The sequence below is a fragment of the Mastomys coucha genome, unplaced genomic scaffold (genome assembly GCF_008632895.1).
Source record: "Mastomys coucha isolate ucsf_1 unplaced genomic scaffold, UCSF_Mcou_1 pScaffold22, whole genome shotgun sequence".
Taxonomy (NCBI): Eukaryota; Metazoa; Chordata; class Mammalia; order Rodentia; family Muridae; genus Mastomys; species Mastomys coucha.
In genome coordinates, this window is record NW_022196905.1 from 202,443,509 (window position 1) to 202,470,649 (window position 27,141).

At 34.8% G+C, this 27,141-nt stretch overlaps 1 protein-coding gene and 1 non-coding gene across 5 annotated transcripts in view; one reads left to right on the top strand and one right to left on the bottom strand.

Annotated features, from left to right (window-relative positions):
• Positions 1-27,141, top strand: part of Spock3 (SPARC (osteonectin), cwcv and kazal like domains proteoglycan 3) — a 355,249-nt gene that overhangs the window by 105,398 nt on the left and 222,710 nt on the right. The window lies entirely within an intron of this gene.
• On the bottom strand, positions 25,564-25,697 carry LOC116071711. Its single transcript, XR_004111093.1, has one exon. It is a non-coding gene; the product is annotated as a small nucleolar RNA SNORA70 (small nucleolar RNA).

Below are 27,141 nucleotides of genomic sequence, written 5' to 3' on the forward strand. Positions count from 1 at the left end.
TATCCTATTTTAATTTAATATCACATGTGTGTGCGTGTGTGTGTTTCAAAAATGAAAGAGTTCTTGTAACATTTTAGAAAGTTAATTTTTAGGATATCATGCTTTAGTTATAAAGTATTCATAGACATTTTTATATATGCTTTTTGTACATCGCATACTTCCTCCCCACACCCACCCTGTGTCCAAGAGGATGTCCCCCACCCCCACCAACCTCTAAACTCCTTGGGTCCTCCAGTCTATTGAGGGTTAGTTGCATCTTCTCCGACTGAACATAGACCAAGCAGTCCTTGGCTGTATATGTGTTGGGGGGGGGGTGGAATCTCATAAGAGCTGGTGTATGCTGCCTGGTTGGTGATCCAGTATCTGAGAGATCTCAGGGTTCCAGGTTCGTTGAGACTGCAGGTCCTCCTACAGGATCATCCTCCTCTCATCTTCTTCCAGCTTTTCTATAATTCAACACAGGGGTCAGCAATTTCTGTTCATTGGTTGGGTGCAAATATCTGCATCTGACTCTTTCAGTTGCTTGTTGGGTCTTTCGGAGGATCGTCATGATAGGTCCCTATTTGTGAGCGCTCCATACTTCAGTAATAGTGTCAAGCCTTGAGGCCTTTTCTTGAGCTAGATCCCACATTAGACCTCTTCATGGACCTTCTTTTCCTCAGGGTTTTCTCCATTTCCATCCCTGTAATTCTTTCAGACAGGAAAAATTATTAGACAGAGTTTTGACTGTGGGATAGCAACCCCACCCTTCACTTAATGCCCTGCCTTCTGCTGGTGATGTGTAAGGTTGTCTGCTCTGACATGGGGCTTGGCCACTTGGAGAGGCAGGATTCAGGAAGTTTGACCTTGCCTACCCCATGCTGTTGCTGGGCCAGGTATAGAGCTGTGAGGAAGCCCTGGGACATCACTCTGGGGTGGGGAAATTTAGTCTGCAGTGTTGAACAGCTGTAGTTGGCTCGGGGGTTCCATAACCTGCAGGGAGGGCAGGGTCCTCTTGTTATCAGGCTCCTAGGTACCTAGGTGCTGCTGGATGCATTGGTAGAGTTGAGAATGGAGTGGGGGTCTGCAGGCTGGATCTAGCCCAGGGCCAAGGGGAAAAATGGGGAGCTCTGGCTCATCCCAAGGGTGTAGTTCTTTGCTTGTTGGGTTTGAGGTTGGTGGCAGCCATGGCTAGGAGTGTCTAAATGAGATTAGATAGCAGCTCTACAGGTAAAGTCCTCCATGGCTAACCATGGACTATCCCAGTGAAAAGAGGCAGTCCAGGGTTTTAAGGCATTTATTGCCATGACAGAAAGTGAATGAGTAAAACCGTGCTCCACTTCTCAGGGTGGGCATGAGGTTAAATACCTTTTGCAGGGAGGAGTGTCTGAGAAGGAGAGTTTATTGGCTAAGTCTCTAGACCTTTAGGTAACTCATTAAAATGGAGATCTGGCTTGAGGCTACATGACCACAGGTCACATCCTCTACCTGTGTATGGGCTTGGGACATTGCTCTTACATGACTGAAGGCCACAAATCTATGGAGGGCTGTGGTCAATAATAGGAACCTGGTGGCTGGGAATCAGGCAAATTGCCTACTGTCCCTTTAGTGTCACTGGGATTTCTAGCCTTAGCTCAACCGTGAACCAAGCTGCCTTTCATGGTCCTACAGAGGTAGGCTTTACAAGTTCCCTCTCCCCATTGTAAGGCATTTCCTATAGGATCACTTCCTTTGAGTTCTGAGAGTCTCTCACCTCCAAGGTGTCTGGTACATTCGAGAAGGTTCCCCCAACCTCCTACATCCCAAGATTGTCTGTTTTCATTCTTTCTGCTTGTGCTTCAGTCCTTTTCCCCGCCCAATAACAAATAATGTTCCCTTCTCCCTCCTTCCATTTCCCTCCCCCCTTGTGGTTGCTTTCTTCTCCCTCCTAAGTGGGACTGAGGTATCCTCACTTAGGCTCTTCTGCTTGTTGAACATTTTGAGTTCTGTGGACTGTATTTTGGGTATTCTGTACTTCTTTTTTGGCTAATATCCACTTACTAGTGAGTACATACCATGCATGTTCTTTTGTGTCTGAGTTACCTCACTCAGGATAATATTTTCTAGTTCTAGCTATTTGCTTGAAAAACTCAGGATGTCCTTGTTCTTAATAGCTGAGTAGTATTTCATTGTGTAACTGAACCACATTTTCTGTATCCATTCTTCTGTCGTGGGACATCCAGGTTGTTTCCACCTTCTGGCTATCACAAACAAGGCCACTATGAACATAGTGGAACACATGGCCCTGTGGCATCTTTTGGGTATATTCCCAAGAGTGCTATTACTGGGTCTTCAGATAGCTCTATTTCCAATTTTCTGAGGAACATCCAGATTTATTCCAGAGTGGTTGTACAGATTTATCTTGTGTGTGTGTGTGTGTGTGTGTGTGTGTGTGTGTGTGTGTGTGTGTTCATTCCCATGCATGTGTGGGTGTGTGTTGTAGATGGTGATATGCACACACCTATGTGCATGTGAATGCTATGTTCTTTTAAGCACTGAGCCATTATCTCTACACCTCCCAAACTGATTTCTTGCAAGTTGCTCATAAAATTGGGGCAGCATATTTATTATCCATTGTTAAGAATCTAGAAATAAATTCCAGCAACAAGATACTCATTTTGATTCAATTTTGCATTTGTCTTTTTTGTCTGTCTGTGGTATTCATTTTACAGGTAATATGGTTACATGTTTTGGTTTTTCGAGACAGGGTTTCTCTGTATAGCTCTGGCTGTCCTGGAGCTCACTTTGTAGAACAGGCTGGCCTCGAACTCAGAAATCTGCCTGTCTCTGCCTCCCAAGTGCTTGGATTAAAGGCATGCACCACCACCACCTGGGGGTTACATGTGTTTTTAAAAAATATATTTTTATATTTTGCATATGAATGTTTTTCTGCTTGTACATATATGAACCATGTGCATTGGAAGTCCCTATAGAGGCCAGAAGAGGGCATCAGGTACCATCAAACTAGAGTGACAGATGATGTGCAAGGCTATGTGAGTCCTAGAATACAAATCTAGGACCTCTGGAAGAGCAACAAGTACTTTAGACTTCTCAGTCATCTCCCCAGCTCATAGTGTGTGTTTTCTAATAGTGATGTGTTAACATTTACTGTGGGAAAGATGATATAGTAAACAGAAGTGTTGTGGAGGACTATCACTTACATTTTGCATTTTTATTTAGAAATAAGCAGACACTATATAGAACAATGTGTTTCATAGATCCTCTGGAAATGATTTTGCAAATAGAACTGATAGGTCTTCCCCAAAATCATGATATATGTTTCTAGTTCATAACAATTGTCTGAGAAGAAGTCTTATAATTACAGTGTAAGAATGTACTCTCACTAACCACAATGCATTTACTTCATCTTGTAAGGGTAAAAAAGTTTAGGATGAATGTTTACTTTATGGAGAACCTTATTAGAATTAAGATATCATTGGAAAATATATTTGTTAAACATTTTTTAAAATCTTAATGCTTTCTGTTGCTTATTTTTTTCTTTATTTAAAATTACTCTATATAATTATATTTGTCAATTATTGTCTTTATTCAATAAAGAATAATTCATGTCTATATTTATGGACATATTAGATAACCAATAGCTATTATTAAATATGTGATATGTGGGTATGCCTTTCTGAATGTAGTGATGCACAATTATTTGTAGGAAGTACTTTGCTCCAGGACATAAACACAATATGTGTCTCTAAAACAGAAATTCAAAATCAATTTTATAGGATAATGGAATCTGATTAAACTTTATAATAGAAAAATAGAATTGGGAAGGGGTGATGCACGCCTTTAATTCTAGCACTCAGAATCCAGCAACAGGCAGATCTCTGAGTTCAAAGTCAGTCTGGTCTACAAAGCAAGTTTCAGGACAGTTAGGGCTTAAAGAAGGAATTTTGACTCAAAAAAGTAAACAAACAAAAATATAACAAAAGAAAGAAGAAAGAAAAATAGTTGAAAATATTTTGAGACATTGAAAAATTGAGTGGTACATATATATAGATATATTACTCATATATACATATGAATAACTTGGTGAGAAAATGCTGAATCTGAAATCCATAGACCATCAGATTTATTGGTACCAGGTAGAGACACTTCCTTGAGAGGCTACCTGTTGCTCTTGCCTTTGGTTGAATCTAAAACACTGAATATATAAGACCCTGATACTAAAGACAATGCATGTTTTCAACACAGACCTTAGAAGAACAATCTAGACCCGATCTTGAAGCCTTGTCCCTGAGAATGAAATTTTACAATACCAAAAAGGGGCTTTGCAAGGTGTTATGGTGAAAAAAAAAAATTAGTCAGAACTTCCACTCATCTGTGATGCCTATAAACTACAATGACCAGAACAGGAAGATATGCTGAAAAACTCAATACTGGCAATTGTATCCCATGGTTTAATGAAATCTCATAGATGCTCTAGAGTTTTATGAATTACATAAGTATTGTACAAATTTGTGAGAGGCATGAAAAAGGCATAGCTAATATTTTTGTTAAGTCTTTATTTTATCAAGTAAGATAATTCAGAATTCAAATCAGGATATAACTAGATGCACCTCTAAGAAAACATTGATAAAATCTATTTTAGAAAGCTATATAATTCCAAGGACGGCTATTTAGCCTTTAAATATATACGAAGATATTCTATCTGCATTGATAGCTAACCATTGTGAAAGAAAACATGAATCAAATTGGGTTTGTTGATAAGATTTTAGATGTAATAATAAAAGCATGAATCATATAAAATAAGTTGGTCTCTATTAATGTTAAAAGTTTATATACTGTATAGGCAACTATTAAAATGTTAAATACTAAAAGCTTCTAAGAAATACTTGAAAAGATATACATATTGAAAGACATATCAATAATATCTTTATTAACACACAATTAAAATAAATTTAAATACAGACAAAATATTTGAACCAATATCTCAGCAATCCTGAAATGTTGCATGAGAAGCAGTTTGACATCATCAACCAGTAGTCTTTAAGAGATTAAATTACTGAAAGAAATATTAGCTATGGACTGCCACAATTATGCCAGCTAGTTGCTAAAAGAAATTGAGAGTGTTACCAGATGTTTCAGAGGGCAATGTGACAGTCCCTTTTAAAACTAAGTATATGATATCAGAAGATTCACAAAACTTATTCCTACATATTTAACCAATTATTTTGAAATGTTTCATTAACAAAAGAACTTATGCAAAGAAGTTTATGTCAACTTTATGATAGTTATAAATTGATACTCATCAATTATATATATATATATATATATATATATATATATATATATATATATATCAGATTCCTCAAATACACAAAAGTGTTATTTATCAACTAAAACAAATATTCATAGTAGCCAGTGAAAGATCAGTGGTCTTAAATGCAAAGAACTGAGAGTCTCTAAGAAATTAGTAATAGCAGATATTATGCATGGAGAATATACAAGAACTTTCTCTAATCTTGTCGCATTTCCTATGCTTAACTCTGTTCTATAAAAGAAGTTTTATTTTAGAAACTCTTGGATGTTTGAAAGGCTATTTCAGTATATTTAGCATCATGAGCTCATTCTTGAAATTCCAAATGAGTGTTGCTGTTTTCCTCAAAGTTAAATTTAAAGAAGCATGTGGAAGTGAATTTTAAGATTATACCTAGGGTCCTCAGATTGTTTTGTCTCTGCATAGGGCATATGAATAACATGTAAGAGTTCCTTAAAACCTAACACAGATATAAAGTTTAAAAATGGAAAAAATATTTTAATAGACATCATAGCATGTATTTATAGAGATGTTACATGAGGGCACAATTGGTGAATCAATTGGGGGCAAACTAACTTGTAATAATGGATAATTAATAATTTACAAAGTTTCCAAAATTCATTGTTCATGATGTCCTAATACTTTGTCTCTATAACCAATATTCAAAAGCAGGAGTATCCTGATTTTTTGAAGAGCTTTTTATGCTATATCTAGAATTTGACTTTTATATATGATAAGTTATATTACCTGGCATGTGAACTATTAACCCAGAGATAATTTAAATATGCATTCCTATTCATCAGGTAAACTGTTACTATAGAAGATGAATGCATTTATATTTTTATTATGTTATTTGATTTCATAATATTAAAAATTCCAATTAGTTAGAAAGACAATGACTCAGCTTTTGTGTCTACAAACATTTGCTGATTATTACTTTTTTCCATTGATTCTATATTTTGCCTCAGCCTTGACTCAGTTTGTATGTGAACCTAAAATGAATTAGCATGACAGGTCAGTGTGCACAAGGATCATTTGAATTTAAAATGGCCTGATAGCCCAATTTTAAAATAAGTGTTTAGAAAAGGTGCTTTGATTATGTTAAAGTTAAAGAGATTTACGTTGGTTCTTTTATTTGGTACTAATGCTAGAGTGTCATTACTAAGTAGAATGCAACTGACAGTTTGACTGTGATTCATGAATAGACATAATTGTCTCTGATTTATAGAGGGAATATAGTACTTCAAATGCAATTTAGCAATCATTCTCTTGGCATATTTAAGAAAGCTACATATTTCTAAATACTTTGTTGCTAGAACCCTCATGTTAAACTTTTCAACCTGAATTTGTTGCATTCATCGGGAATGTTCCAAATTTGTTCATTTTGGAGAGTTGCTGCTTTATTGAAGAAAAGAAAACTTCAAGGGTCTTCTGTCTTGTCTACCTTTTGTGTCTATAACTGCCTTTGTTAGAATTGTTTGAATATACTGTATAGCATAGGAAATATATTTCAGTGATTTGTCTAATGAAGGTCATAGAATAAATTATGCCATTTACAAATGTGACCCATAAATGTGTATACTTCAAAGGAGTATTTAAAATATAACATTTATTAACTTTCAGGATAAAAATGGGAGTGGTGGGTTTTCCCTTTCATGGAAAGACAATGTAATATCTATTTAAAAAATCGGAGCAGATCTCCTTTGCTACCTCTGACAACATTCACACTGTTTTCTTCATCTTCCCACATTCCCCTGGTGAAGCACTCTCAGCACATCATACTAGCTTTTTAACTCTCTTCTGAATCACCACATTGATCTGATTTGAAAGCACGGACTTGGAATTTGAAGTGATTTTGTTTTGATCTATGTAGTATTAATATATTAATAAATCCAGACGTGGGGTTGCTTCCTGCTTCAATGGTTTATGTTCCCGAACGAAAGACACATAACATTTTTATATTTTAATAAAGCAGCACAATAACGGATCGACTCCCTAGCTTCCATGTTGTTAGAATCTACCCCCACCAATAATTCTGAGTTACTACTTACCAATTTCCATGTTCCATCTTAGCTACTCTAGACTCTGTTGAGCAGCTTTCTGGGCCTTGCTCTCCTGGCCCCTTTACATGGCAGCCCTGCCCCTCTGTCTTGAACTCTTCAGCTGAAAGGCATCTCTCCTCCACACTCTCCAAAGGCAAGATGGATCTCTTCTGGTTCCTTCATAGTCTCAAGCTCCTGAGCCCTTACTCTATGTCTTTCTCTCCTCCCCAGCTATTGGCTGCTGGCATCCTTATTTACCAATCAGAATTACTGGAGAGGGGAGCAGGTTGCCAGAAGCAGCCTGTGGACCCTCTCAGGCAAACTAATTTGGGGGACCCATCAGCATTAGCATACAAGAAGCTATGGACTGAACTTTCAACTTTAGTTACAAGATTCTGCAAGTAAATTGGCAAGAGAGAAAATAAGAATCTAAGCTATTAGAGCATCCTAAAATGAACATCAACCAAAATCTTTTAGGATTGTAGTTGCTCTGTTTGTTTCCCTTTTTATTTCCTTGCTACAGATGCTGAGAAATTTCTAACTTCTTAGTAAAGAATATTATAGAATAGGTTTGTAGCCCCTTAGGACGAACAACAACATGAACTAACTATTACCCTCGGAGCTCCCAGGGTCTCAACCACCAACCAAGGACTGCACATAGAGGGGTCTGATTGTTCAAGCAGCATGTGTATGGTAGAGGATTGCAAAATCGATCATCAATAGGAGGAGAGGACCTCGGCCCTGTGAAGGTTCTGTGCCCCAGTGTAGGGGAATGCCAGGGCCAGAAAGTGGGAGAGGGCGGGGTGGCAGGCATGGGGAGGGGGGAGGCAACAGGGGTTTGTTTTTGTTTGTTTTTTTGTTTTTTGGAGGGGAAACTGGGAATGGAGATATTCGCATATAAATAAAGAAAAAAAAAGGATTCCCATGGAACACAAAAAAAAAAAGAAAAAAAAAAGACTTGAATAACCTATAGACTTAACAAACAATTTTTAAATTTGTTATCTTTACCAAACGAAGGTTTTGATAGAAAATATGTCCCCTTTCCGTTTCCAAAACCCCATGAAATGCAGTGAAAACAGTTACCAGTGTTTCTTGTAGAGTTATTCCTATTTTTCTTGACAGATAGCTTGTAAGTTTTATAAATTGTGACAGAATAAAAATGATAAAAATTCTAACGAATTATAATTCATATAGTATATTTTATTTCCCTTGCTTATCAGAATGATGCATTTAATTTATTATCTATGTTAACATAATTATTATAACTTAGAATTATAGAAACTTACAATAGACTCTTACTCTTTTTATTCTAACTCAGTTCATATGGCATAATTTGTCATAGGCATATTAAAAAGAGTAGACATAACATTGTATGTTATGGTGAATTAGCTCAATATCTACATCAAATAATACACACACACACATATATATATGTACATATATATGTATATATATATATATATATATAATACAAAAGTCTATCTGAACTTGTATGTAGTGATACTTCATATGTGATAATTGTTCCCAAAAAAGTAAATCACACTAAATATGTGAAAAAGAATATTTTTAGTAATGTTTTGAGGAAATTAATATCTAAGGAGATACATTTTAAAGCAAAATGAAATTAAAAAGACACAGGTTTCGAAAACAGGGAAACCATTTTCACCTGTATAGTAGGAAGTGATGTGTTAGTAGAATGAATTTTTAAAAAGTGACTGAGTGAGGGTATTGATTGCAAAGGAAGGCAGGTTCAGGACATTCATTCTTCCAACCCAGACAGCGGCATTTAAGACATTCCTGAGGGCAGCTTCCAATTTTCACATTTTACACCAAGGCTAATGACTGATACTTAGGAAATATAATTTATATGATTAGGATATAAATAAATGTTAGAAAACAAATAATTGCAGATAATCCTGATAATTTGGATTTCTTTTTATTTCATCCTCCAACAAACTGTTTTTCTTTTTATTTTTTGTTTGTTTGTTTGTTTGGTTTGTTTTTAGCAGCAGGTAAGGTGACTATCGCTTCTCAGCCTTTTGGCTAAGATCATGTGGAAGTGAGGCGAAAACTCTTGAAGATGCTTTTATTAAATTCAAGTTCCCCATCCAGTGCACTTTCCAATTCACCAGTACTACAAACTTAAGTAGAAACTTTTCTTGAAAATGTGATCTTAGATGCACACAGACTCCTAAAATCACCCCACAATAGTAGCTCATCATGTCTTCTAAGAACAGTGTCTCAAATCATCTGTGCTGCTTTCTGATGCATCATGCTCACATATTTGTACACTCTTCTGCTATCCATGAATCTGAGGCAGTGAATTTTAATTACTCACTTTAAACATATTTTGCGGGGGTTTGAGTGGTTAGAATAGAATGAAGCTTGAATTTTGGATTCATATTGGAGCTTCATGTTAGGAATACACTTACACATGTCATAACTTAGAACTCATAGGACTTTTCTTATTGACCTATAGTAATGTGGTTTTCTAGAATAGGACAAGTCTGACTGAATATTGTGCACACACATAATAAAAAATAAGAAAATGCTATAAACTTAATAGTGGAAGATCATGGGAGGGCTTCAGGGTGTCATAGTTGAGAGGAATTGGAAGTAGGTAGAGAGAGTGAAAATGATGAGATTCTATTTCAATTCAAAGTGTATTTTAAAAAGAATGATTCCCTCCTATAGAAGTTATCAATTTTTCATGACTTCTCAGCTAGGAATACCAGTCCTTAAACCTCTCCCAAGGGGAATGTTTAATGTATGGTTTTAGTCTAACTAAAAAGACACAAACACGGTTAAATTAACAAATAGAAACTTTTGTTTCTGAATGAAGAAATGCAAGTCTATGGCTATTCTCTTCTGACTATATTCAAATTTGCAATAATTTGCTTTTAACTTGTAGTTTAAAATTTAAGTATTTTGAAAGATAGATTCATAGTCCACACTACATTATTCTAATGGATTACCTATTTTATAAACCCAATTATGTGAGGATGACCTAGAAATGGGAACTTCAGTGAATACATATACACAAATTTCTCTCTGTGCTCTTTATTCCCATTTTGTTGTTTATTTTCACTAATAAAATTACTGTTACTGTGTATTTAAGACTATATGAAGTCTTGTAATCCTGAGGGAAAAAATCTCTAAGTTTTGCTTGGATCTTCTTGATTGGTATATTACCATAAGAATTTTGTCATAAGGATATCACATTTTAAGGATATATATGTAGGGTTTTGGTTAGAATCATCAAAATGTATCAGTTTGGAAAGATACAGCCTATTCCCTAAAATTATTATATTTTATAAGGTATCACTGTGATATATTAACAAGGGACATCAATGCCTGTACTGGCTGGTTTTGTGTGTCAAGTTGGCACAGGCTGGAGTTATCACAGAGAAGGGAGTTTCAGTTGGGGAAGTGCCTCCATGAGACCCAGCTGTGGAGCATTTTCTCAATTAGTGATCAAGGGGATAGGACCCCTTGTGAGTGGTGTCATCCCTGGGCTGGAAGTCTTGGGTTCTATAAGAGAGCAGGCTGAGCAAGCCAGAGAAAGCAAGCTAGTAAGGAACATCCCTCCATGGCCTCTGCATCAGCTCCTGCTTCCTGACCTGCTTGAGTTCCAGTCCTGACTTTCTTGGTGATCAACAGCAATATGGAAGTAAGCCGAATAAACCCTTTCCTCCCCAGCTTGCTTCTAGGTCATGATGTTTGTGCAGGAATAGAAACCCTGACTAAGACAATGCCTTTAGATTATAAATTTCTGTCTGTAATTCTTCATTAGCTTTCTAGAGATACAATTATTAAACTTATCTTAAGCAAATAACATTGGTTATTTTCAATTTCTCCTTCACAGTCATTTTTTGTTTAGTTTTTTAAATGTAACAAATGTACCTTTATATTTGGATTTTATAAGCATTTTACACTCATCTTATAAATGAATACATGACATCTTGGCTTTTGAAACAGGAAACTCCATCTTTTGTAATGACTCTATTTTGTGGTGCACACTTGCTTATAATTGATTTGCCCCATCATGAGTGGAGTCATACTAAAATGAACTCATGTAATGAAAACTTTGGGAACACTCAGGAAGTTGGGTTAGGGATTATTGTAACTTAAAATTAGTCAAATTGTGTTACATACTTACCATGGAACTCAGACTACTTTAATTGATTTTTCTAGTTTGCACTTCCCTGAAAGTGAGTAGTAAATTTTAATGGAGGAGGTTGAATCAGGACAAATTTTCCTTAGAAATCTCAGCTGAATAGAGCTGTTCTCATTAAGAAACTGTGTGGCAAAGGGGATTTATTTCAGCTTACAATTTCACATGGCAGTGCATCATAAAAGGAAGTCAGGCTGGGAAGTCAAGGGAGGAACCAGCAGACAGGAGCTGAAGCAGATGCCTGGATAAACACTACTTACTGGCTTGCTCCCCATGCCTTGCATAGTGTTCTGTATTTCTTATCTTTTTAAAAAATTTTTTTCCTTTTATTGAAAATAAACTCTGTTCTCACATAATATATCTTGATTAGTAGGATTTTCTAGGCATAGGACCCTTTATCTTATACTTCTCCAGACATTAAAATGTTATTAAATTCAACTGATAGTGTCCTTGCCAAATTGCTTGCCCCAAGCATCAGTGTCTGAAGTTCTATTAGTTTATAAAAATAACAGAAAATAATTGGGTTCATTGAAAAACAAGAGAGACAAAGAAAGAAAAAGAAGGAAATTTTGTGTAAAGATTCATAGTGTTTCGTATTGTCCACTTTTCTCTGCAGTTGACATTCAGAACTGAAACTTACACTTTCTGAGGAGACCTACCTTAGTCATCTTGGCCCTTTGGGTGTTCTTTGTTCCCCATTTGTCTGTTTAGAGTAATTATAACCTAGTGGTTATTGGGCAATTTCCCTTTTAAGAACAAAATCTTAATGTAATAGCTTTATAATATTATACGTGTCTTCAGGATTTTTTTTTTTTAGTGATTATGGGTTTTGTTTTGTTTGTTGTTTTTTTATATTCTAGAAACTTTTCCTCAGTTTTGTAAACCTGGATCAGTTACATCACTCTTTGAACATATTTTGTTTTTAAAATAATATCACAATTATCCCATTGTTAAAAAAAAAAAGTATTTTTGCATCAATATAAGTGAGATTGGTCTGATGTTTTCTTTCTTTGTTGAGTCCTTGTGTGGTTTAGGTATCTGAGTAACTGTGACTTCATAGTATGAATTAGGTGGTGTTCTTTCCGTTTCTATTTTGTGCAATAGTTTGAGGAGGCTTGGTGTTAGCTCTTCTTTGAAGATCTGGTCGAACTCTGCATTAAAACCATCTGGCCCTGAGCTTTTTTTGGTTGGGAGATTTTTGATGAATATTTCTATTTTCTAAGGAGTTATGGGACTGTTTAGATAGTTTCCCTGATCTTGATTTAACTTTGGTACATGATTTCTGTCTAGAAAATCATCCATTTCTTCTAGATGTACCGGTGTTGTATAGTCTTTTTAGTATGTTCTGATGACTTTTTGAATTTCCTCAAGTTCTGTTGTTACGACTCCCTTTTAATTTCTGATTTTGTTACTGTAGATACAATCGATGTGCCCTCTAGTTAGTTTGGCTAAGGGTTTATCTATCTTCTTAGTTTTATTAAAGAACCAGCTCTTGGTTTTATTGATTGTTTGTATTTTTTTTCTTTTTAACTGGTTTATTTCAGCCCTAATTTTGAGTATTTCTTTCCTTCTACTTCTCTTTCCTTCTACTTCTCGTGTTTACTTCTTTCTGTTCTAGTTTAACATAAATATCATAAATTTGATATTTGTGCAATATGTTGGATCACTAATACAAGTGATCAAATAGAAGCTAAAGAAAGACAGATTAGAAATGCTTCCCTAGTGCTTTGAAGGTGATTTACTTTTAGAAAAAAAAATAATGTGAAAAAATTCTATTCTCATTCCAAATCACCATTTACAAGCAATATAAATTAAAGAAAAAAAATAAGATAAATTTCATCACAATTGTTAGATCCAAGAAATATAATAACAGCGTGGAACCTGGCATGTTTAGATAATTACATCTTGTTTTTGTTTGTAACTTTTAACATTAACCAAAAATAGCTAAATGTATTAGAAACATTAACTTTCCTAGATTCAGAAACTTGATAATCTCAGAGGGTTCAAAATAAAGAAACTAAGGGTTTCCTTCCTTATGTGAAGTGACCTTGATTAACACCCACACTTTCTCTTAAGTGGTCACCCACTGGGATCAGCATTCCTTTCAAGCTGAAAACTGCCAAGTAGCATCACAAAATAATTTAATTTCTAAACTGAAAAACACAATGTGGAAATTTAGGTTTAAATACCCTGTAGCTAAAGAAACTAAGTTATAAGAATTTGGTGCTATAATTTCTATTCAAGAAACAGGAGCAAAGAAAAGTAAGAAGTGTAAATGTCTATAATACTCTTTGTTATTGGCATCTTCATAAAATTAATATTTACACATGTTATTAATATCTTTATCATAATTCACATACCATTTCAATAAATCCTGAAGTACAAGCACTAGATTGAACAAAGCATTTTAAGTAAACAATTTTATAAATCAAAGTACAAACTGAATCCTGCTCTACCTATAGGTCTAAAGCTGAAATGACGGGTTATGCTTTTGTGTCTTAAGATAGGCAAAGGGTACTACATAGACCTGAGTGTTGATGCACAAAGGCCAGTTACACACTCACTTACTGTTTTATATAGGGATGTATTAGGAAATGAAATATTATGAAGCCTTGTCTAACAACCACTAGACAACTTGGGTTCATTTCTTATTTTAGCAAGTGAGAACACAAAAGTCTGAAAAACATACCAGGGCTAGGATATAACAAAAGACCCAACTTAGTATTCAGAGTTTGGTTGGGTAATTTTAGACAGAATCAAGAAATAGAGAATTGCTGTGCATAGGGTATGTACAGAGACCATTACAGAAAAACACAACCAATGAAAATACAGATTGATAGAGGCCAGAGCCAAAGCATACATCTACAAAATGACTCCCACACCTAAGGTTCAGGGAACATTATGAAAGAAGGGTAGAAATAGTCAAGATTGGTAAAACCTTAGAAATAAGGAACATCTGCAAAGTACTTATTTGCCATGCATGCATTTTGCAAAACCTCTGCTTGATAGATTGACTGCTTGGCCCAGATAGAAGATGATCTTACATTCATCATCATAAAGAGTTTTTGAATCAGCTTTCTGCTTTGTCAACTCTCTAAATCCTTTTATCTTTATAGCACATATGGCTTCGCAACTTGAAGCTAGTAAACACAGTTCTGATCTAATTTAATACTCACATTACAGTTACATTTTAAATATCATATCAGGAGGTCTATAAACAACTAGGATAATATGTGAAGCAGGTTGGCACTGCTCTGAATGCAGTAGAGTTGCCAGCACCATAACATTCCATTTAGTTTTGCTTAAAAATGCTGGGTATTGAATTTGCCTTCCCCTGGACTGTAATTAACAACATTTTGAACTGCTTACAAGATTCAATTGACTGACAATATTAATCACACATTCAGAAAGAAATTGGCCATTACATTGGAATTTTTTTCTTATGTGTTCTCGGCATCTAATCACTGATTAAAACTAAGAAAATGGCCCTTTTGAACATGCTCCATGGCCATTTATTTTCTTCGTATATTAATCTTTAAAGATTTCTCTTCCTACTTTCATCAGACATTACCTCTAAATGCCCATAGACATGCAAGAAAACCAAGAAACAATATTTCTTGTCAAGAGGAGCAGTTTATTTTTTCCAGATAATTAAATACAGGGATGTTCCAGGAAAGCACAGCAAGAAACATAAATTAGGTTCTGTCAAGGGATATAGGTCGGGATATAGGCCGTTCCTCATGAATGGATACTGACAAAACAATTTCGTGTTGAGCATTGAAAAGTCATTAATAGGTTCGAAAGTTCTGAAAACTAGTCCATTTTTGCAAAGGGAAGCAGCAAGTTCTAATTTTATTTTTTAAAAGTGTACTTCACATAATTGGTGATATTCAGATATTTCATTTTTATGTTGACAGTACTCTTAAGCCTGCATGTAAGTTTTCTGTGTAGATCCTTTTATGTATGCTTGAGAAAGGCTTTATAAAATATATTGTATTCACATAAATACCATTTCAAGAAACAAAGGATAAAATGTAAATATCAAAATAGAATAAATTTACAAGACAAAGTAATCTGAAAGATTGGAGGAACTCCCCATTATACATGACAATTATCTAGAATTGTACACTGTCCATAGCAGCACAGATTCTACACTCTAGAAAGCTAAGGATGTTTTTCATTTACTTTATTATTTTACATTTTTTCTTAGATTTTGGACATTTTTTATAATTAGTACTTGTTAATTAAGTGAATGAGCAATAGTAATTTATGTAGAACCTTCTAATTGGTTTGCATAGCAATATGCTACCCATAATTGATAATCAGCTAGCAAAATTAAAACTGAAAATTAGAACATATTAAAATGATTGCTAGTATGGATTTCAGAAGCAGGTAATTTGGGTCTAGACTGATCGTCTATGGATGTAAAATGAAATTAAACTCTAGTTATCTATAATACGAGGTAAAGGAAGACATCCATATTACAAGGTATATGCAATATTTATAGTACTTGAAATAAAAGAAGCAGAATATTAGAAATTGTCAGTGTTAACATTATAATGTGCTATTTTAATACCTACACTCTGGGTTATGTCAATACACTGATATGTTATCTTTCTAGATACCATAAAACATATACTTGCTTTGATTTTGGATGTATGAAAAACATATCTACAACATGGAACCTTGATTATAATGTTTAGTTATGCATCTCTGCCTACCTGCCTTTCCTTTCCATAACTATCCTTCCATCGTGTGTTCACTTCATGGCTGTGATTTTGTCTCTCCTACTTGTGTTGTGATTCTAAGATACACAGTAACACAGTAAACAACATGAGGAGTATCATTTTGTTTTCATTAATATCTCTTTACTTTCAAGTGTTTTTTACACAGCATAAGAAAACATGTCATTTTTCAGTTCATGACTCTCTTGTAAGGTAATGTGACCACCATTATATTGGGTTGAGGAAGGTTTAACACTGTATATGAAATCGTATCATTCAGTAAGAATTGTAAGAGAACAAACATTAAATCTATAGAGAGCCACGTCACAGTGTCCAGAAGGCCATTTAAAGATTGCTCAGTACAGATTCCCCTTCCTTTCTCTCTCAACTCCATGCTCTCTTCTCTTTCTTACTTCCCTTTAACCTTGTTTCATTCTTCCTCTGCTCATTTGTTTGTTCCTTTCCCCTAATCTACTAATTATTTTATCTATTTTTCTCCATTTAGTCCCACTATTATTAAGTTCAGCAAATAATGAAACTTACCTATGTATATTATGGTGATCACCAAATTAACCTAAAATGTTCTTATTAGTAAAATCTTTTCAACTTTAGGCATTATTAAAATACAAATGAGGATCACTACAAAATGTAACAAGGATAATATATTAAATATTATTAGTGAAACACACTAAAATTTTATTTATTTTCAAGAAAGACAGAAAGGAAAGAGAGTTATGTTAAGTTGTGGTATTAAATGCACTTAGATAAGAATTTAGAGCCAGCAGTGGTGGCGCACGCCTTTGATCCCAGCACTTGGGAGGCAGAGGTAGGCAGATTTGTGAGTTCGAGGCCAGTCTGGTCTACAGAATGAGTTCCACGACAGAAAGGGCTACACAGAGAAACTTCGTTGAAAACACAAACTTTGTTGAAAAAACAAAACAAAATAAAACAAAAAAACAAACAAACAAACAGAGTGAGTTCTAGGCAGCTAGGGCTAGACAGAGAAACCCTGTCTTGAAAAACAAAAAAACAAAAAAACAAAAAATTAGTTTGCACACATTTATTAGCTTCACTTATACTTTTTCTGTTTAGGATATAGAGTGTGTGTGTGTGTGTTTGTAAGTGTGTAGGTGTGTGTGTGTATGTGTCTTCATTATTCCTCTGACAGAGCAAAGATGCATTATAGATTTATTTACAACTACAAAAGCATAATGTGGTGATTTGAATGTTTGATTCGGGGAGTGGCACTATTAGTAGGTGTGGCCTTGTTGGACAAAGTCTGTCGCTGTGGGTGGTAGTCTTGGAGATCCTCCTTTTGGCTGCCTGGAAGCCATTATTATCCTGGCTGCCTTTGGGTCAAAATGTAGAACTATTGGCTTCTTCTCCAGAACCATGTCTTCCTGGATGCAGCCATGCTTTTGTGTCATGATGATAATGGACTGAACCTCTGAACTTGTAAGACAACCCCAATTAAATATTTTCACTTATAAGAGTTACCTTTGTCGTGATGTCTCTTCACAGCAATAGAAACTATAACTAAGACATTTTGTTTGCAAAGAAGATACTTACATTTTCCATACTGAAGTTTTTGAGTTATATTAAGAATATTGTTTTAAGTAATAAACTAAATTAAATATTAGATGAGTAGTATCAGTTGAAGCAAATATTTAATTTGTGACAAAATATAAAATACAATGAAACCTGGGAAGTTTCATAGTATAACTTATTCTTGTTATTTTTAACATGATTCATATATCTTAGTTCAAATATCCATATAAAATTTTACATAAAAATATCTGAAGTTAACTATGAAGCAGAGACTGAAGGAAGGGCAAGCCAGCCTAAATATAGCTATCTCCTGAGAGGCTCTGACAGTATTTGACTAATACAGATTTAGAGGCTCACAGCCATCCATTGAACTGAGTACAGGGTCCTCAATGAAGTAGTTAGAGAAAGGACCTATGGAGCTGAGGGGTTTGCAGCCCCTTAGGATGAACAACAATATGAACTAACTAGTGCCCTCAGAGCTTCCAGGATCTCAACCACCAACCAAGGATTGCACATGGATGGGTCTGATTGTTCTGTTAGCATGTGTATAGTAGAGGATTGCAAATTTGATCATCAATAGGAGGAGAGGACCTCGGCCCTGTGAAGGTTCTGTGCCCCAGTGTAGGGGAATGCCAGGGCCAATAAGTGGGAGAGGGTGGGATGGCAGGCATGGGGAGGGGGGAGGCAACAGAGGTTTGTTTTTGTTGTTTTTGTTTGTTTCTTTGTGTTTAGGAGGGGAAACTGGGAAAGGAAAAATTTATATGTAAATAAAGAAATTATCTAATAAAAAACAAACAAAACAAAACAAAACCAAATATCTGATGTTTAGATTTCTATTTATTATATTTTTATAGTTGGACTAAATATAAATACTATATATTTAACCTCATTTGTTTGTTTGTAAAATAATATCAGACATATGATTCATTTTTAATTTGGAGTTGCTGCTATCTACAGTGATTAAACTTCCTCGTTTTCTATTTTGCATATTAATTATATTGGCTATTTCAATAGTCTCACACAAAGGTATAGCCTACTTAATTAGTGAACCCTGCTTCAATAAATGTCTTTTACCATTTTAAAGTTTTATTTATTCTATAGATTTCTCATGTTGATAGAAGCTATTTATAGGCATATGGTGTACCATTTTATTTTCATTTATATTGCATATAATTTAAGATCATTTAGAGTTTTCTATTGGGTGTAGTTTATTATAATTAGAGCCATAAAGGGAACTATATTATATATTACCTATGTTATAAAATTTTACAGTGGCTAATTTTATTTTTAGAGCAATTAATATCCACAGCAATTTTGACCAGTCTGGTCAGAAGGTCCAGACTTCCTGTCCATTCCCTGAACTCCTGTGTACAGCCTCCACTAATCATCTCTTTGTATATTTGTTGCAACAAATGAAGCTACAGCTTTATAATTTAAGCTCTCTAATTTTATTTTATTAAGATCACTTTACATTATCTATATATGTATATATATATATATATATATAAAGATATAAATGACTTGAATCTATCATTGCATTGTGACTCACAATGGCTTCTTAGCCCTAAAAGTATTAAAAGTATTCTGGTCCTTGTTTATTGTTTTTTCTTTTTTCTTCTAAGCTTCTGGTAATTACTATTATTTTATTTTCTTTGTAGTTCTACTTTTTCCAAATGCCATATGCCTGCATTCCTTTTCAGGTGGCTTCTTTACTTGACAATATTCATTTAGCTTCTTTTCTGTGTCTTTTATTGACTTATTGGCTCATTTCTTTTTAGTGTAATTTTTGCTTTAAATTTAGAAACCAAACAACAACAAATACCAATAATGATATAGGGAAAAGGGAATACTTATCCAAAGCTGGAAGGGATATAAATTATTCCAATCACTTTATAAACACCACACAGCTTTGACAGCCAGCTGTGCCATGTAGAGACATTTCTGAAAGACTCCAAGATAACAGTCTATAAGCGGCAAAGGCATCCATATTTGTATTCTAGCAGTATTTAAAAAACTTGGGTTCTAGAATAAGCTTAGATCCATATCAACAGGTGAATGAGTAAGTTAAATGTGGCATCAATATTCCATGATTTTTACGTCAGTTTCACTCTGTTTTGCTCTGATATACAAATACTATTAGTATTATGGATATTTGAAAAGATTTTTTTAACTTAGTTTAATTTTTCTAGATCATATGAAACTAAAAACCTACCAATTTATCTAGATTTTTTTAAATTCAATATAATATAATTTTTGGAACTATATCCATATGATATTCTGAATTTTGTCGATTGTATGATGCTGCCTTTTTCAGCTCTAAGATTATTTATTTGAGAATTCTTTATTTTTTGTTAAATTTGGCTAAAGGTTTGTCAATTTTATTATTTCAAAAACTGACTTTATATGCTGATTTCTTATTTCTTATTAATTAATTTTCTTTACATCCTGATTTTATCCCCTCTCCTACTCCTTCCACCTCACACAGCTTCTCCCTTCCTCTCTCCTTTTTCTCTGAGAAGGAGGAGATCCCTCTGGTTATCAACCCACACTGGCACATCAAGTCACTGCAGGACTAGGTGCATCTTCTCCCAGTGAAGTCAGACATGTTAGGGGAATGGTACACATAGGTAGGCGACAGTGTCAAGGACCACCATCCCCTCCCCTGGCTCCCACCAGTTGTTGGAGTACTGGCATGTAGAATGCTGCACATTTGCTACATGTATGTAGATTAGTGGATAGGGGGTAGGATGAGACCCAGCCCATGCTTGCTCTTTGATTGGTGATTTAGTCTCTGGGAGCCTCCAAGGGTCAAATTTAGTTAGAACTCTGTTGGTATTCTAGTGAAGTTTCTATCCCCTTCGGATGCCTCAATGCTTACCCCAAACTCTTCCACAAGACTCCTCAGGCTCTATCTGTTGTTTGGCTGTAGGTTTCTGTCTGTTTCCATTGGCTGTTGAGTGGAGACTCTCAGGGCTCCAGTTAAGCTAGGATCCTATCTACCAGCATGACTATCCTTAGTAGTGCCAAGGATTAGAAGAACCAATTGTTTCATTGGTTATTTGGGTTGTTTTTGTTGTTGCTGCTGTTGTTTGTTTTGTTTTTGTTTTTGCTTTTTGTTTCCTTGTTGTTGTTGTTGTTGCTGTTGTTGTTGTTGCTATTTCATTCATTCTTGATCCAATTTTAATAATTTCTCCTGGGTTTTTCTTAGGGACATTGTTTCTTCTTTTTTGCCAAAAGTTTAATGGTACAGTGTTAGGTCATTCTTCAAGGAACTACTTCTTTCAGAGAAAGTATGCCCAACATTCATGAAAGGAATCAGTTGTAGGAAGGGTTGCTGGCCAGTCCTAACCTCTCCTTCCCCACCAACCCTCCCAAGCCCCACCACCATAGGACTGGTATTGCCTACCACAGGTCCTATCCCTGGTTTTTCTCTGAGAGTTCACCACATTCTTCAGTACACCTTTGCCTGTTGCTTTTGCATCACTGCCTGCTGTGAATCTCTAGCAGCACACCAGACTCACCCCAGCCACCTCTGTCCTTTCCAGAGCTTCTCAGTTTCTACCTTGAGTTTCAGAACTCCAAGTTCCCCAATGTGCCTTCTTGTCCTGGATCAGTCCTGACACTTTCCTTTTTGAAATCAGTTTTGACCCTTGTTTTGGAGGGTACATTAATAAGAACTTCATTTAAAAGGTTCCAGATTTTTAAGACTATAGATATTCTTTGTAGAACTGGTTTCAGTTTGTCTCATAGGTGGTTGTATGCTAAGTTTTCATTTTCATTTAATTCTAGGAGTTTTATGTCTTTAATAATTTCTTCATTGACCCACTTATTATATTATTTAAGTATTATCAGAATTACAAGAGTAGTATTTCTAACCATGTCATGTTTTGGGTAGTGTCGTGTTTACAATGGATATCTAATATTTTTTCTCATTTTATTTATTTTATGGGCATGAGTGTTTCACATGCATGTACGTACTTGTAGCACACATATGCACAGTGCCCACTAAGATCAAAACAGGACAACTATTCCCTAGAACTGTAGTAACAGATGCTCATAAGACACCATTGGGTGTTGAAAATCATACCTGGGTCCTCTGCAAGAGTAACAAGGTTTTAGGTACTTAACCAACTCTTCATTCCAATATATAATAGTTTGAGCCAAATGAAAGGTCTTCACAAGATTTTGGCTTCTAATGTTAACAAAAGAAATTCTGTTAAATCTTATTTTCTGACCTTGTATAATCCTCTTCTCTTAAGAAAGTACAGTGTAGAATTGTGTAGTACAGGTTCCTTTTACTAAAAGAAAGCAGAAAGCAAACAAACTGTAAAGCATTGCAAGACGTCAGAACCACTATTATAAGGAGAGATTGGGTGGGACTCTTGTTCAGTCAACTTTGTAACAGATAGTCCTGCCTAAGTGGCTACAGTCTTACTACTAACCTTGACTACAAGTAGAAAGACAGAAACCAGCTGGGCAGTGGTGGCACATACCTTTAATCCCAGCACTTGGAGGCAGAGGCAGGCAGATTTCTGAGTTAAAGGCCAGCCTGGTCTACAGAGTGAGTTCCTGGACAGCCAGGGCTACACAGAGAAACCCTGTCTTGGAAAAAACAAAACAAAACAACAAAAACAAAGACAGAAACCAGAATCTGGCCAAGGGGAAATTACGGCATGGAAGATTATAAAATATAGATAAAACAAGAATAGATTCTCCCTATCCTTTGACATATATATATATATATATATATTTGAATCATGAGTTGCATGTGTTAATGTATGACAAACCTGGATATATCACCTATATAATCAGAGCAATTTTTACCTTAATTTACAAGAATTGCCAGAGACAGTTGAAGAGTCATCCCAACCAACACAGACTTTTTCTCACAATTTATTTTATTTATGTATTTAATCTGTGGTGAGTCAGGGACCATAAAATACACTTAAAAAATAAAATGCTCACTGAAGAGTTATAAATGAATTCTTTCAGGATTTTAGGACTCCACCTGGAAAAATGTATGCTACTTAGATAATATATGTGACACCTGGGGCCCTGAAACAGATAATTTCCTTCACAGGAATAATTCTTTTTCCCCTCAGAAAAACCATTTCTTATACTTACAACATTCCTGTGGCCAAATTAGTTTAAGGATTTCTACAGAGGGACCATTCCTGTTTTGTAAAATTTATGTACTGAGTTATTAAGATAGCCATTCTTCTCAAAATAGGAACAGAGATAAGGATGGTAATGTGGTAACATAGAATGCATTTTAAAATAATACATGTCCACTTTTATGTTCTTGGCTATCATAAGAGGTGAATGTGCCATAATTTATCTAAGGCAAAGAAACTAAATCAAAAGATGTGCTAGATCTAATTGGAAAATCTAAAGTTGTAGATGAGAGGCTTTTCAAGGTTTTAGCTACAAATCATAAAAATAGGCTTATGAAATATGCATCTCATTATGCTGAAGATGTCACCCAATCATATTTTTTTAATTTTTTCCCATTCATATTAAAGAATTAGTAATATGGCAATATGCATAATAGATTATTTTATTTTGCTTTGCTTCTAAATATTTAACATAGTGTGTAATGGTTGTAGAAAATTTAAAGATGACTACAATCTGATTTTTTAATATTTATTTTAAATATAAGCATCTTGCTTATTGAAATACTCCTTAGGAATAAATAGGAGATTTTAGTGTGGGATCTGCAGCTCTGTCTCTGTCTTCTCTCCTGAAGAGGAGGTCAGAAGCACTCTCCCTGCTCCTTTGTTTTTAAGATTATTTCCTACCTTGGTAAAATTTGAGACAAGGATCTATTTTTTTTCTTTGTGAATAGGAGTAGTTGGGCTACAGTGATCATGACAAGTCTTAACCAAAAAGATATCATTCATTTAAGGTTGGAAAATTAGATAAGAAAACTGTTTGGAGTTGAGGGGTACATAAATATTCTAGGAAGAGAGATAGTAAGTTAGTGAATAAATGAGAAAAGTCAATAATATTGTGAATAAAGTAGAATTGACATCTGTTCAGGACCAGGTAATCTGTTGATTCTTCCGTATATGTGACAACTGTTTGGTGCCAGATAATCAGTTGATTCTTCAGTATATGTCCCAAAGTTCTGTTACAGGATTGGATATTTACAATATAAGGCTCATGGCATTATTCTGCATCAAATTCTTAGTGGGAGATAAACATTAGGTGTTACTTGATGCATTGCAGCTATATCAGCTGAACATATGGCACTTTGAAGGTTTTGTATTAATGTGTATAAAGACATACTCTCATACACTCCTCTCAAGGGGAATCACAAAAATTTTTTTCTTTATGTCTAATGGTATGGTGTAAGGACTTCCAGTCACTTTTTAAAAATAATAAACAGCCCCCAATACTGTTAATTAATAGCCCAGTTTCATATATTATCTCCTGTAGTTTCATGCACTGTCTATATGCATCTATTTCTCATATTGAGTTTCTATCCTACAGCAGTAAAGTGAGTACTGAGCTTGGGTCATTGGCTGTTCAGCATGGCTCTGTCATGTGACTAAGAGCTGACCAAGGTTTCATTTGAAAAGAGTGGAGGGCTTAAACTAAAAGCATTACTAGGTGGTTGAACATCTTGGTGGAAAGATGGAACATTTTTTGTCATCTAGATTTAGAACTCCTGAATATATACTTCCATATGTTATTGGTAAAGAAATTCATGAAACCCAATTGTCTGTTAAGAATGAGAGGCTGAAACTCTTTATTTTCATTATGAGTTACAAGATGAGCACCCAATTTAGAATGTAGTTAGTAGAGCCATCTTTAAAGTTCATTGACTCCTAGTGCCCAAGAACTTCACTTTCACAAATTATAAAATGTCTGATAATACTTCCAAAACTGAAGATGGTATAATTTGTCTATTTTTATTGTGTTGCTTATATTTTCATAATTTTTTAAATTCTTTGCACCTTAGACGTCAATCTTTTATCACACATGTATCTGACAAAGAATCTTTTATACTTACAAGCCACCTCTTCACCTTTTGTTTAACCATGCCTTTGCTATAAGGTTTTCAATTTGGGGAGTTCAATATGTAAATTATTTCTTGATCCACAGGATAATTTTTAGAGTCAATCCCTGTACCAACATTTTATAGGGTTCCTTATTTTCTTTTCTAGAATTTAATAGTTTCTTTCTTCCTTCCTCCATTTCTACCTTCCTTCCTTCCTTCTCTTCCTCTCTCCCTCCCACCCTTCCTTCCTTCCTTCCTTCCTTCCTTCCTTCCTTCCTTCTATTCTTCTTTGTTCTCTCTCTCTCTCTCTCTCTCTCTCTCTCTCTCTCTCTCTCTCTCTCTCTCTCTCTCTGTTAAACAGACTGGATGTAAGATTACTAAACATAATTTGGTAAGATGGGAGACCACTCTAAAAATCCCTCAGGAATGCAGAGCTTGACATTTGTCTGGAGAACCATGATTGAAAAAGTATTTGACACTCTAGACATTAAGAATGAGCTGTTTCTCAAGGAACATGTCTTCAAATTCATCTCTGCTGAACTTGCTAAAGCTCCAGTTGTTTGAGATGTGGATTCTCTGGCAGCCAGAGAACTTGAATTTTGCTTTACACAGTGCTTCAATCACATGTTCCTTATTTTTCAGTTTCTGTGGATGGACATGATGAACTAGCCAATATAAACCCTAGCCTCTGTGCCTTTGGGCTTCTCAAAGACAACACATATTCCTGTCTGGAGCCTAGGCTGGGGAAAGTATTGAGTCAAAGACTGGAATAACAGACATAAAATTCTCTCCAAGGTCCCATAGGGCAACTCATATAGGCAACTGGCTTCAAACACTACCCAGGAGAATGGTGTTTGCCACTATTGCACACCAGGTCCTTATGGGGAAGAAACTTGTTTATCTTAATTAATTTCAAATATCATTTTGTTTTAATGTCTTTCATTTTATGTCTTTGATGCATTTAGAATTAATTTTTGCACATAAATATAGATAGGGCTCTAGTTTCATCTGCCTACATGTAGATATACAGATTTCTTTTTAAAATTTGTTGATGATCTTACCTTGTTCTCCAATGTTTATTTTTGTTCTGTTTGTCAAAAGTCAGGGGAATGTAGTTACAAGTGCCCATATCTGTGTCTTCCAATTTATTCTGTTGATCTGTGGGTCAGTTTTTATGCTAGTAAAATTCTATTTCTGTTCGAATTGTCCTGTATCATGCATTTCTTTGGGACTTACTTTGGCTATTCTAAGTGTTTTATTCCATGTGAGTTTTACATATTTTTTCTTGGTCTGTGAAAAATGTCATTCAGATTTTGATTGCAGTTGCACTTTAATATAAATGTAGCAATAAGAGCACAAATGAAAGATGCAGCTAATGTTCAGATACAAACTTCTTCATATAACTCACATTATCTGCATGAAACCATGCTATGATATGTTATAAATAAAAACTCTTTTAATATTTATAAATGGTATTTATTCCTAACTTCTAAAAATATACTCTGTTTATAAGAAAACAAAAAAGTTTTCAGTTATGAATTATCATTATAAACAATGTGAAAGGACAGATTGTTAGAAGCAAAGCTAAATAATGAGAAACTTATACAAAATTTTTATCTAGCTTAATAGACTTTCAAAAACAGAACTTTGTAAAAACTGTCAATATTATAAAACATTAATTCAGAAAATCTATTACTGATATCACTTTTCTGTTATATCATATTTTGCTTCAATATCCTTCGAATGTATCCCAATAATTCCACCACTTGTGTTTTTGAAATGAATGTTATTTCTCCCAGAAGACATTTGTCAATATCTGGTGGCTTTTATGCTTGTCAACCCTTGAGGGACAATGCCTTCTGATTTTTCTTACTGAGGCCCAGGGTGCTACAAATAGCTTACAAAGCACAAAACTGTCCATTGTTCTCGACACAAGAAAGAATTCTGTGGGTTGAAGTACTATGAATACCAATGTTTTTGTTGAAAACACACACACATACACATCTCAAAATAGAAAGAAATTCAGCCATTGCAACACAAGGAAAGAGACATTTTAAGTAATACTATATGCATCACATTTTCTCATGTATATGCTTTCATGTAAAACTAGCAATTATTTCTTTAAAGAGCATAAACTGACAAAGGTCTTATATTAGCTATAGTAAAGACATGTGGGATGCATAATTTCCTGTGTGAGACTTCGCACATGAGTGACAACCAGTTTGTTTTTCAATAACTCATGTTTGGCTTCTTTTTTCTAGAACAAAGTTTATTCAATTGGGAGCAATTTTTCTAGATCTTTACTATATCTCTGAGTAGCTTGTTTTGCATCCAAATTAAAGACAAGGAAAAATGTATAT